We start from the raw sequence: 14,688 nt of genomic DNA, 5'->3' as shown, positions 1-14,688 counted from the left end.
GCTGCCAGGTATTCACGTAGATTATTTTAGGCGATTAACTTTGTATGGGGTATAATGTGATAATCTTCGCTTGTTTGGCGGCTTATAAATGTTATCGAATTCATCATCGCCTTTAACAATAACAGCAAAAAATTCAACAGCAACAAAATAATAGCAAAACAACAAATTCATTGCGGGTCGTATGTTTAATATACATACATGTAAATGTTGTACAAAAAAGGGGTTAATTTATGTTGCGTAAGTGGTTTTGTGCTTTGCTTTGATCTTGTGAGATTAGCTGGTGCTTTTGTTTTGAGTATTTAACGCAGTTATTGTACTTCTCGTGGGCAAACAATGGAAGAATGACTGATTTGCAGCCTTGCATAAAGTTCCAGGATTTTTATTAAATTTGTTCTTCTAAAAGATATTTGTCCTCTTTTAAATAAAAGGTACTCGTAATAAAAAAATAACATAATTATTGGAGGACTTAGTATTCACTCGACAATTCTGATAGGAGTTTAATTTGAAGTATTATTAATGCTATGTTTGCTGAATTTTTACGAATTTCAACCATTCTGTGGAAATCTTCTCTTCAAAGATTTTTCACTGATCCGGTGCGAAATTTTCGAGCTATATGATTTATAATCAGCCTCATTGCGTAAGTCGTAAATTAGACTTAATTGCACGACTCGATAACGGTCGTGCTGAAAGAAGTATGCGACGAAAATTGTCAAAAACTATTCAGTGCTGCCAAGTTTTTCCGTTTTAATACAACAGTCGAGTCGAAATATTTGGCATTGGCATGCAATTATCGATCAACTCGACTCTCGAAAGACGACTTGCACTCACCACGACAATCGCAATGAGGCTGAATATTATTTTCATTATGCTAAGTCTGCGCGCCTATATTTTCTGACCCTACTCTGGCAATTGTTCTAATAAGGAATATAATAATAAAAATAATAGATTGGCGCTTACACATTTGTTAGTGCTGGGCCGAGCTTCTCTTCCGATTTGTGGCATGCGCCCTGATGTTGTCACACAAAGAGGAGGGACCTACATTTTTACACCGACTCCGAACGGCGATTGTATTTTTATGAGAAGCTGTTTTTCATGGCAGAAATACACTCGGAGGTTTGCCATTGCCTGCCGAGTGGCGAGCGCTGTTAAGAAAAAACATTTTTCTTCATTTTTTTTTTGCTTGAACCCAGGCATTGCGGAGTGGTAGATAGCAGTAGAAACCTCCCTCTTCCTCTACCATCACCAGCTGGAGCGTTTCAGTTCATTCGAACGGCATGACCAAGCCAGCGGAACCGCTGTATTTTATAAAGCTTATACAGCTCACTGTTCCATCGAATGCGACACTCACTGCCGCCAACGCGTAAGGCCCTTATATTCTCCGCAAAATCTTTCTCCCGAATACTCTAAGAGCCGCCTTATCGGATGTTGTAATATACCAGCACGGGCATGATGAGTGACTTATACAGTGTCGAGAGAGGACGTTACTGCTGAATTGCCTACTAAGTCCAAAGTCGCTCTTGTTGGCATGAGTTATACTACGATGGATTGCGATCCTAACATTTAATGCTGGTTCCCAAACAAAACGAAATCCTCTACTTTCCAGAAATTATAAGTGTCAACAGTGACGTGGGTGCCAAGGCGTGAATGGGGTTACTGTTTGTTTGCTTACAGGAGATACTTCGCCTAGTCCTCGCTGACAAACAGACCGATTCGCTATGCTTCCAACTTGGAAAAGACAGAACAGGCTTTGGAAATCTTAGCAGTATTTCATAGTCTTACATAAATGAATAAAAAAGTTAGTTAACGCAATGGACGGTTAATCTATTAAGTACCAAATAACAAGGGTATCGTCACTCAAGAATTATTTTCCTATTCTTCTTTTAAAATATTTAGCTCTGCATACATAAATTTTCTTGTACGTATCTTAGATAAATACGACACATATATCAATTCGGGCTAAAAAAAACATGCTCGTTATTACCATTATATTAGCTTCAGTTTGTTGCCAAAATGTGGTCCTACCTATATCCACACTAGGTTGTTTGATTTTGTTAGGGGTTTCTGAAAGTTTTAATCCTTTGTTGAATACGGTCTTAGTCTCAATGATCGAAGCGAGTTAGATAACCAACATTTTCTTTATTTATGAGTTGCTCGTGTGAGATACCTGCAACAAAGCCCGAAACCTTAGAACTGATTGTTAGATTGAAAATGTTTGAACTCGTCTGTAAAATGTGTTTTTTTTCGATACTAATTTTTCAAATCCGATTTATGTATTTACCGATATATGTATCTACCTAATTCCTAATACTTACATAATTCTAACAACATCATCTGCAGATATTCAACTGCAGCTATGTACCCAGATTGAGGTTTTTCTCCTTAATGACTAATATGCATTTCGTACACATCAAGGTCAAGAGAACTTTCTCAATCGAATTCACCCCTTTTTGGTATGTACATACATACATATGTATGTGTATAAAGCTTATTATTTTCAACTCAGACAGCCAAAGTGCTAATTATACTCATTTATAAGAGACTTAGCGCCCGTTGCAGACTGGCTAATGGATGGGTATGGGTGTTGCTGGGAATAAAATATATCTTTTGGCGTTTTGAGTTACGTACATTTCATTTCGCTGCGCCATTAAGATGGAAAAGCAACAGACAGCAAAGCAATCGGTAAGACAAGCTGTCGAACTAAGAATCCACTCGTATATAAATTCATGACGCGTACAGACTGCATCAGTTTTTGCTTGAAAATTTGGTAAGACAATCCACATAATTCACACTTTGTCATTGTCATGACAGGCCATACTTCATTCATTTGTTGCATATGTCTGGGGAGTGTATGCACTGTATATACATAGGTACTGCATAAGTGTGTAGTAGGTATGTACACAGTTATAAATTGCAGCTTGCAGCTTAGCTAAGTATTCAATATGCATTGCGGCATATTTGGGAGGGGCGTGTGTGGCTGCATTTCGATGCAACAAATCAGTTCCGTTGAGTAAATCTTTGCCTTTGCTGATGTTGCAACTTTCCAGCTGTTTTCCCAACTGAAAGCAACTAATTTCAAATTGATACGCATTATTTGCTACAAAGTGCTTAGTGAAAGGGGTTGTGGCACTGTGGCATGCAACTTATGTTTAATGTTTGAAACATAAATACGCTTAAATATTTTTCTTTTGATTTGAGAAGCAAATACTTCGGGATGCGGCTAGATACATAAGTATATATGTATGTACCTACAGCTACGGTGGGGCCATTGGGCGTTATGTTACAAGAATAATTGATGTGCGTTCAATCGCGCGCGCATACACAATGCCACAAATAGAAAGGACTACAAGAAGGCAGACACATGGAGACATTCAAAATGCTGTGGCGCATTGACGTTCATTTGAGTTTTGTCAGCGCACAGCAAGCGCCGCGAAGACATTCATTTGGCATCTGTAAATTTTAGTCTGTCTCCCTTTTCCCACTGCAGTGCACTCAAACCATTAGCTGTGGAAAAACAATTTTCCATGCATTACTTTGCTGTGGTATCAATTTTCATTATGTTAAACACGCCGCCTGCTGACTTTCTTTTCTGACCCCCAAACTGATACGTCTATTCTGCTATGCCACTGGCTCTATTTCCACACAAGCCAACTACTCTGCAATAACTCAGCGGTAGCTGTGTGGCAAGCCAGCGTTGTCTAAGCCGATGAATTTCGCTCATAAATGATTCTTGGCTTTTACTGTGCACGGATTTTTGTATACATACATACGTACATACGCTTATTTTTATTATCCGCGCTTTGTCTGCGTTGTCTGCGATGACTTTCAACATTTTGGCATTGACTTTGAGATTTTCATTTTGCCACACTATTTTTTTCTTCTCTGCCCCCTGTTTTTTTCTTATGGAGATGGCAAAAATTTAGACGAAGAACGTAAATTTTCTCTGTGCTCAGCTAAGAAAACTGCATAAGCGCATAGTGCCTTGTTGGAAAAGCTGTGTGATATTTACAGGAACTTGGAAAATCAGGCGTTTGAGGTAAGTGCATGAGATACTAGGAACTTGCTCCAATCAAAAGTTCGAACATTTTTTGTACATTCGTCTGTTGAATTTTCAGTTGGCTACTTTCAACCTAAACCACAAATTGCCCAAGCTTCTTCTGCTCTTATTTGGTACGGTAACTGCGGCAGCGATTTTGGCCGAGTACAACAAAGCACGCCAGTCGTTTCTCTTCTGTGCCAACTGATGCCAATTGGAAATGCTAAATGTAGCTAAATCCTTCTTCACTTGGTCGTTCTATCACAGTGGGGGCCTCCCGCTTCCTCCGCCACCACCAGCGGGTTCCGAGTTGAATACCTACTTTCAGAGCTGGAGCGTCGGTGTTGGTGTCGATGGACAAGCCAGCGGAGCCGTGTATTTTAATTCGCTGCCTATGTCCATATCGTTGTAAAGCTCATATAGCTCATCGTTCCATCGTCTGCACTACTCGCCATCGCCAACGCGTAAAGGCCCGTAAATCTTCCGTAAAATCTATCTCTCGAATACTCCAAGAGCCGCCCCATCGTATACAGTCATTGTCTATGGTTCTGCGCCATTTACCAGCACGGGCAGGATGAGTGACTTATAAAGTGTGGAGAGAGGACTTCACTCGTGAATTGCCTACTCAGTTCAAAATAGCACTTGTTGGCAAGAGTGATTCTGCGTTGGATTTGCATGCTGAAATTATTATTGGTGTTAATACTCGTTCCCAAGTAAGAAAAAATTCTATACTTTCTTGAAATTATAACTGTCAACCGTGACGTGAGCGCCAAGGCGCGAATACACTGGTCCTTCCATTGTGTTCGTGGGCGCCCTTGCTTTCGTTTTCCACCCATGGGTGTGGAGTCGAAGGACTTTTGCGTTGTATTTTTATGCGCTTAACTATGTTCATGTCGTTAAAAAGCTCGTACAGTTCGTTATTCCATCTTCTTCGGTACTCGTCGCCCACTTCTTCGCTTTATGTCTAGACTGACATTATTGGTGGTATTTATGCTGGATCCTCAGTAAACAAAGTCCTTCACTACTTTAAAGTTATGACTGCCAATCGTGACGTGTGTCCCAATACGCGAAGACTTTTTATGTGTTGCCAGGAGGTACTTTGTCTTGTCCTCGTTCACCACCAGACCAACCTCGTTAGCTTGTCTCAATTTACGAGAATTTATCTTGGAGAGTAGCCTTCCAATTTTCTTTCATTTTAATGCATCTTAAATGACTTTCTGTTCTCTTTCACTAGTAGATTTGTTAGAGGAAGTATTCTTACCCCTAGCACTCGAAAGTCCTTTATTATATTTTTATGTAATACTCGCCGTTTCGATGCCATTTATTGTTATGGAAAATAAACATAGTATATTCAGCAAAGAATTTCTTGGAAATTTTTCATTTAAAATAATAAGAGCCCTTTTCTGATGTAAGTTTTAAAATTTGTCTGCCCTTTAAACACAAATTTTGTTCTAAAAAAATGTGTCTGATTAGCAGATTAATTTAAAAAAATATATGAGGAAACGGCACTAAGGGCCGTTAACTTATCTATTTTAAAGTATAGTTAAATCATTTGTTAAACTTAACTACAGCAATTTCTATGAAAGAGAACAGAAAGTTATTTAGGAGGCCTTAAGAACGTAAGAGGATGGAAAGAGAGAGCACCAATGATTTAACTATACTTGAAAATAGATAAATTAACGGCCTTAAGTTGGCACAATGTGAACTTCAATAAAATTTTTGTATGGTGCAGTTTAAATATTTCTCCATTTTCTCTCCATGAAATAAAGTTGCAAATCTCGCGTTTCCAACAAGGGGCTTTAAGTAGATTTGAATGTATGTATGTATGTATATTCAAGTTCATAGTCATTCTGTTATTTATACAAAATTCCACTCACACAAATGTGTATAGCTACAGCAAAAGCACATGCTGCGCTAGACCAGGCCAGACATCACGTGAATTATTTGTAAGCGTTCGCGCATCCTAGCGTATCCTGTCCTCGACAATGCAATGCTTGTCTAACCAATACATACATATTGCCACATGCTCGCATAGATTGATACATATGCAAGTGTTATTAAATGCACATGCATGTGTGTATGTGTGTGTGTGTTTGTGCTTATTATATTTATCCTTTCAGCAGCTTTGACTCTTTCTTACCCAGTTACTTTTGTTCCGTTGTTGTAGATGTTTTTGTTATCTGTCTGGTATGTGGCTTTGTGCATAATTGAGTATGCAATATTATTATGTTTGACTGGATGGCTGGCTCTTTGGCTGTTCGCCTTCTTCAAGCAAGCAACCAATTCTTTGTACAGCAAAAAAAAAATCGGATTTCGCTGTTTATTCTTTTACTTCTCTCCCAGCTTAATTTTCTCATTCAAGCTTTGCCTTTCTGCAATTTTCCTCCACCATTGGTTTTTTTTTTCAATATTTTAATGCATTTTTTTTGCCTCGGCACAACGTTTTAACGCGTCAATTATTTTCTGATTATCTGGCGCACAAAAATTGCACTGAAGCCGTTGCCGGCGTAAAAACTGTTCTTTTGTGTAAGCAGACTTAACTCATAAACACATATGTATGCACTTTAGGGATGTTAATTTTTCAGCCTTTTCCGATCCTGGGATTTTCGGGACGTCGTTATCACAATCTCGGGATCCCGGGACGAATAGGTAATTTTTTAAGCGGATGAAGTTAGAATTTCAAGGATCAAATTTTAAAAGGACATTTAATTACTTACCAGTCCTGCTGCACCAAAAACCTAAATCTGTTTAAGTTCTACAGGATTTCCTCTTCAATTTGATACACATACGTCTTCTCTAAACACATTTCTCTGAATTTTTTAAACCATTTTTGAATTACTGACGTCAAAGTTAAAAACTAAAAACGCAATTTTACTATATTTGGCCCATGGTTTGGCGAATATATTGTTTTATAAAAAAATATGAATTATTAAATAAAAAAATACTGGTCAAGAAAAGGAGTTTATATTATTGCCATCAGTGCAAATTACAAATTCCGAAAATCCCGGGACTATTTGCCAAGAATCGCGTAATTTTCGGGACCTTAAAAAGGCCGGGATCGCGGGATCCCGGGATTAACATTCATAATGCACTTACATATACATATATTCGTATAAGACTACAAATGATTTCTTTCAATTTTATATTTTTAAGAAAGCAATTTCCCGTTAACACGCTAAATAGCCACTTATTCGCCAGGCACTCGTTGGTGGAAAATAGGTTCCGCTTTATATTTTCTTTGAGGAAAACATCGAGTAAACTATCTTTTATTCATGAAGAGTAACATACGCCTTGGTTTAAATACACGTATACATATATACAGCTACCAATTGTTGGCAGGAAAGAATTACGTATTTATATGTATATAATTTTACTTTTAAGGATTTATAAAATTTAGAATAAAATTTTTAACGTTATTTGTAGGTTTTTTTGGTTCTTCTCATGGTGAAATTATACCAGTATACCTATTCTCAAACCAGTTAGCGACAATATTCGAATCGCTATCGCAAGTAGCTGAAGTGTGTTATGAATATCGCAAGGTTACGATAGCGATGCGACATTTATCACTAACTCGTCTGAGAATAGAGCCACAGGTGTACCATTAAAGGTGAAAAAAATATATATTTGACAATATCTTATTTGAAAATTTGCCTTTAAAAATTTCTATAAGATAGCTGAATTTCATTAAAATAAAGCGAGAAAGCTGTTCTAATACTTTACCTGTTTATAATTTCACTATGAGATTTTCTTTTTAGTTTCCACAGATTAAAATTAACAATGCCTTGGTTGATATCTTCAACAATGATTTGGTAATATTTACCACACTTTTGTTTACATTAACCAAACTATTGGTTGTCGATTTTTTCGTTTGAATACGCTAATGTTCGGCACTTCACAGATGCTTTTTCATAATTCGGAGACACAAAAAAAACATTTTTACTATCACTTAGCATGTTGCCTCTGACGGAAAGATGCGATTCTTCTGGAAATTAGCAAATAACAGCAAGCATCTCTGCACACTCAGCCACAGCCGTTCTGCAAATTTGTACTCAAATGTTGGACTTGAATTGATTTTCTTCGTCATTTGATTTGTTTCTGCACTTCACAGATGTTTTTTCATACTTAAGAAAAACCAAAAACAGAAAAAAAATAAAAATGCTGACGGCATTCGTAATCGAACCTGCCTGAAGCAAACAAATAACAGCAAGCACCTCTGCACGTTCAGCTACAGTTAGACATACGAATTTTTTTTTCAACTTGAATCACATTTCTTACAATCGGTAATCTTACAATGAAAAACCCAAACAATAACTTGGTTGAAAAAACCATTGTACGTTTGGCTGAGTATAAACAAAATATCGCTTGGTGCCACATCGAATGTGCTTTAGTTTTTCTCAGTGTACATAATCAATCTATGTCTTCTATGTGGGGAATGTTTAGAGAAATCGTGACTCTTTTATTCCCGTCGTATGTTCAAAGTTTCCCAATTTATTCCTGATATCATTCCACAATTTAATTAAAAGATTTGCGTGACGGCTATTTTAGGCCACAACTGGACTAAGAAAATTGGGATTGTGGTAATCAATTTCGGCAAAGTGCTTCAAAACAAAAAAAAAAAACAAAAAACAATTAAACAGACAAGCGTATAAGGTGCGCCATGACACAACAAAAAGCATACAACAGTAATAAAAATAATAAACTCACGGGTAATGAAAATAAATCTTCATTTTCCTTGGAGCTCAAATTGAAGAAAAAGGTTTTCCATGTTCCTACCACCGACGCACAGAGCAAACGTCGGTAAAACCCACACGAAAACAATAATTTATGCAAGCAAATGAGGAAACCTAATACGCAAAACCAATTAAGAGTAACACAAATTTCGATTTAAAATAAATATAAAAAGGAGAGAGAAAAAAGCCGCGTCAGGGGAACATGTGTTTGATGCGTAGCAGTGAAAGAATAATTGAAAGGGCTGGGTATTAAATTTGTAACACTTATTAGATGAAGTGACTCGAATGGCGTTGATCACCTCACACCAGAATTCGATGAGACAACAGATGCGCCCAAGTCAACAAAATCAAGATTCTTTCGTGTATATGTATGTATGTATGTATGTATGTAGAAGTGCTAAATGCGTTATCTGCTTATCCGCTTAAGAACTTGCTGCTATGACACAAGAACATGGCAGTGCGATAAGCACCACAAACACTGACTGGCCTTTTGCGGCCGCGCAGGTTGGGTTGCGCCTGCGCACCTCGAACGGATACTCTAACATATGCTCAATGCCCTCTGAAGTAACTTAGCCGAAATCACAAATGCACTGAGTACACTAACGAGCTGCAATGATTTCGAAGTGTCAATTTCAATTGCTCAACTGCTTTGTTTTCCACTTAACACAAAAAGGAGAAAAAACAACTAAAAAGAAAACAGATTTGAAAATTTCGTAGACATTTGTTTGAGTGGTTTAAGTGTTTTGTGAGCCTTACATGTCATGCAATCTGCAAAACAAAATAACATTACACACAGAAAAGTCCTTAGGTGACCCACTCCTCGACTTCACATGTACAATACAGTCAGCAGTCGCCTGTAGTGCTCTTGCGCTCCACTGTTTGCCTGGCTTGTGTTGTACGTATGTAAGTGCAAATGCACGTATGTATGTATGTATATCCTAATTCTAGGAAGTCTATTTTTAATTTCCTGACTGCCTTTTGTTGTCTTCGCTCTATTGGAATTTGATAGTTTTGGTTTCGTATGTCAGTTGGCAGCAGGCAGCAGGCAGCACTTTGAACGGCAGTTACACAGCAACATATGCACGGGCAAACTTTTTTTCATCACATTCCTCCATATACATATCTACTCGTACATAAATCTACAAATCAATTGTATTTTGAAATTTTTATTGCTTCTTCGCCTTTTCGGCCGCTATCTGGCTTCTTTTCTTCCTTTGCCTTGTAATATATTTTACTGCACTGTCCTTTTTTGTTGCTATTGTGTTCTAGAGTTTTGAGCCTCACAATTGATCGATGATTGGATTTGACAGCTTCGTTGAGTATCATATTTACGCATCAGACATATGTATGTGCGAAATTTCTAATTGCTTGAGGCTTGTACTGTCAAATTGCTCGAGGGTAGGGGAGTATACTGAGTCAGCGTTTTAATTTTGAAAAATGATATGTATTCAGAAATTATTGTAATCAAATGAGAATAATGCAGTATACTATATTTAAAATAAAAAAGAAACCCTCAAAAGGATACTTGAAGAAAATTGATGCTTTTGTTCAAAACTCAACCATGATATGAAAGAAGTGTGAGAATATCACATCTGAACTATGATGAATTGCCTTATCGTTTTTTATGAAGTAATATGTACATATCGAGCTTTAACCGCCAAAATAACGCATGACGCTTGCGTTTTTCAAAATTTTCTTTTTGGTGCAGAAATATTCCTAGAGCATCTAAATGTATTTCTGCATCAAAAATAAAATTTTCAAAAAAATGTCGCTTACGTTATTTTGGCGGTTAGGGCTCGATGTATTGAAAGAGTCAGTTGAAGAATTTGCTTTAGAAATGTACAGCTATACCCAAATAGGTTGTTAGAGCGTTACATATGTTTTGCGCTAAGAGTATCTAGAGCCTACAGATTCAGCGTATTCACTATCCTTCGCTTATAGAGAATTTCTCACTAACGCAGAATCAGGACTTTCTAATATTTATTCTTGGGCATGGCTAGATTAAGAGTAAATTAAACATGGTTTGATTGAAACTTGACGCAAGGATCGTTGGCGCGGCAATTTAGAAGGAACTCTTAACCAGCTTTACACCAGACTTCCATATCACTTTGGTACTTTCCAAGCAGAGAAAGCAGATATTAAGGAAGCCTTCGGTTGGCTACTAATTTCTGAGAACTAGTTAGGGTATGCCTGACCTCTCTGAGTATTTCCTAATCAGACTTATGTATATGGGTACCACGATATTATTACACCTATAGAGAAGTGAGAGTGTGAGTATCTTTGACTATACTTACATATGTGGGCTACTCTTAGACAGATGGAGCTCATTTCAGCTTAGCAATTGTTCAACACATCCCGCCGTATCCTTGGTGTCGAAGCTGCTGGGAGAACGACTTAGTGAAGGAATTTGAGTCACGCCGTAGGAGCTATCCGAGGACGTCTGGCCTCAGGCCTTCGAATCTGCATGCATGGCATTTAACGGTTTTTCGCAATACCCTTCTGTAGTGGTATCACAAATGGTCAATGCTGATGCTCCCCTATTTATGCATCTACCTTAAGCTAACCTAACTAAAAATGAATTAATGTCATATACTATGAATACATATTAGGGCGATTGACTCAGTTTTCCCAAACCGGTTTAAACCGGTCTTCTTTGAATATTGTTTGAAATCTTGTTTTTTTTTTTATTTTTCGAACACCCAGTAAACCGGACTTTTGGAATCGAATACACCAGTTTTTTTTCAAATTTCCATTTTTCGAAGAACTCGAAAACTGGTTTTCAAAAAAAGTCAAATAATCGAACACCCGAATGGACATTTATTATTATGTATGTATGTGTATAAACAAAAGCAAATACATATGTACGTATGTACAGTGAAAATAGACACGATAGCTCTCTTCCTATATTCGCTAAATGAATAGCTAGGATCCAAAACAAATTATCTACAGTGCAGGTTTTAAATTCCATTATATGGACATGTGTTACATATCCCATGATAAGGTGCAACATAAATCAAATATTATTTAAAAAGTTACATAATTCTTATACTAATTTCATAGTTTTTCTTCTCGCGCAATTTGACACGCTAATTTTTTCTCAGGAGTCAGTTGCATTAACGAATTTCCACAGTGCTTATACGCGCACTACGTTATATAAGAAATTCTCTCACTAACACATATCTACAAACGAACATATGTAGCTGTTGCTCCCGAAATTCACTGTAAAGGAAATTAAAGAATCTATAAACATGCATTTGTATGATGAAACTTGCCACAAAAATGCGAGAAATTCTAACCGCATTGGTTATGCTTCTAAAAGCAGGAGCATCAGCTGACAGACAGAGGTGGATAAGCGCCAAGAAACATACTTTTTACATATATGTAGGTACTACATATGTATGTATGGATGTATGTAAATATGCTACGCCTGCCTACCTTTAATTTGAAATTTATTACAACTATCCCTAATACTATTACATACTTTTTTTTCGCTAAGCAACTGCAACAAAGAGAATATATTGGGGATATTGCGTTAAAGATTTGATTTCCTTTTTTTTTTAATTTGTATGCCTTTTGGGCGCGGTTATTTCTCTTTGTTTTCTTTTTTTCTTGTATTTGGGTAGAGGCTTTCGAAGTGCTAAGACAGTGAAAATATACAAATGTAGGTAATACAATAACAATAATACAAGCGAGTTTCGAATATGAGAGTTGAAAAATTTGAAACTGAAACTAATTTTTAATTCTTCAAAGTCACTGGCGGCAGCGCCGACACAACAACTCTTCCATATGTTTTTTTTAATTTTTTTTTAATTTTTCCATGGGTGTGTTTCTATTGCTTTTGGCCGTCTCATGACTAAATATGTATGCATGTACGAGTAGGCGCATGTCGGCAATTCGAAATGCGTTAGGCTGGGCAACATATGGTTAACGCGGTTTCGGGTCGAGTCGATCGCTTGTTTCTAGTTGTTGTTTCTTCTACATCACTTACAGACAGCGCTGGATGTAGCTGATACCAGTGTGAGTTTGTGTGCGTCACTGCGCCTATAGCTATGCTTTTGCGTTTGTTGCTCATGCATTGACTTATGCCATCGTGTGGAAATCTACTTCTTGGGACAGGTCATGCTCATCTCTTTTGGGCCGGTAGCCGCAGAGATGATGCCCTGCAGGGAAAAAAAGTTTGCCAGTAATAATACAGTTTTCTTAAACCTCTTCGTTTTACTTATGTATTCTTATATTAAATTAGATTAAATTGAAGTTTGACATTCATATTGTAATATTTGAATTATTGTTTAAATTGCATTTGATTTTAAACAGGTGTAAGCCGTTCTTAACCCTCTAACCGGTAAGAGTGCCTCAAGGCAAGGATCACAAAAATCACCTTTTTCATATGAAGATGTAATGTTTCATTACACAAGTGAGATCAACGCTCTTGATCATACTTTTAATAACATTTCTCTCTCAAATTAGAATGTAATCCGACGGGCCGTTTGCCCTCTATAATCCGGTGTTTGCGAATAGGTGGAGGAGAAGTTCGTGTTTTCGTATTAAAAAATTTTTGATTTTCAGCATCGAAATTTTTTATTTTGGAGACGTTCTTTTAACTCAAGAATTTTATTCCCGTAAAGTGTTAGCCATAAGCTTCACGATTTTATATCTACGGTGTTGAAAATAGTTGGATTTTATGTTCTATAGCAAAAAACCTAAGTGTGCCTCAAGGCACTCTTGTCGTTCGGCGCGATGTTTTTTACGCGTCGCATTTTTCTATTGCGTTTTAGTTATAGTGCTTTTTACCGGTAAGGCAAATACTTTTTATAAATTTTTCATCTGTTTTTCATAAAGTGTCTAAATAACAATATGTGAAAATCGTTCCATGATGTCGTGTGAGAAATTGTCGAAGTTATCCGGCGAAGAAATTCTTGAATTTATGGATTCTGTGGAGACTAGTAGTGTAGCAGAAGCTACCGGTCCAGCAGTTGTACCAACCAATGGTAATTTGATTGGAAGTAAGAGTCGGCCACTGTGGTGTAGTGGTAGGCAGTGCGCGCTTCCACTCCACAACGCCTGGGTTTAAACCCTGGTCAAAGCAACATCGCAAAAAATATAGAAAAAAGGTTTTTTCTTAACAGCGGTCGTCCCTCGGCAGGCAATGGTAAACCTCCGAGTGTATTTCTGCCATGAAAAATAGCTTCTCATAAAAATACAATCGCTGTTCGGAGTCGGCGTAAAACTGTAGGTCCCTCCGCTTTGTGTGACAACATCAAGGCGCTCGCCACAAATCGGAGGAGAAGCTCGGCCAAACACTAACATATGTGTAAGCGCCAATCTATTAGTATTATTATTATTATTAAGAGTTTCTCTCACATATTTGGAAAATTGATTTTACGTACTGATCGTATGGATTTTTTATTACAGGCATTGAATTAATTAACAGAGATTCTGCTGAGCTCAGCAAAGTTATCTGGCGCAAAACAAACCTTAAACTTCATATAAATGAGGTGGCATTTCGTGGCTTACCTGAGCACATAATAGCGCTCTCGAGACCGTCGCAATTATTTGTATATTTTTCCCTAACGAAATAATAGAAATGATTGTTCAAGAGACGAACCGGTATGCTCTAACTAAATCAGGATATAAACTTAAGATTTAATGTGAATGTCAATGATATCTGCCAGTACATCGGCATTCATTTATACATGTCGGTTTATCGCTCCCCGAATTTAGAGATCTAGTTGATCAAGAATGCATTCAAACCCATTCGCAAGACGATGCCATTGAAACGGTTTGAAGTCATAAAAAGATTCCCGTCGTTCCGAGATGGGGATGGACGCAATTACCGCCGTTTTTATCATTTCATTGATACCTGAATTCCGAGAACAGATCGCTGCTGGTCTTGTGAGCTACACTTAGACGCGTTCGGTTAGTGGC

This window comes from Rhagoletis pomonella, unplaced genomic scaffold (assembly GCF_013731165.1).
Source record: "Rhagoletis pomonella isolate Grant_MI unplaced genomic scaffold, Rhpom_1.0 Rhpom_scaffold_00005, whole genome shotgun sequence".
Taxonomy (NCBI): domain Eukaryota; kingdom Metazoa; phylum Arthropoda; class Insecta; order Diptera; family Tephritidae; genus Rhagoletis; species Rhagoletis pomonella.
Note: the sequence above shows the minus strand (reverse complement) of the source record.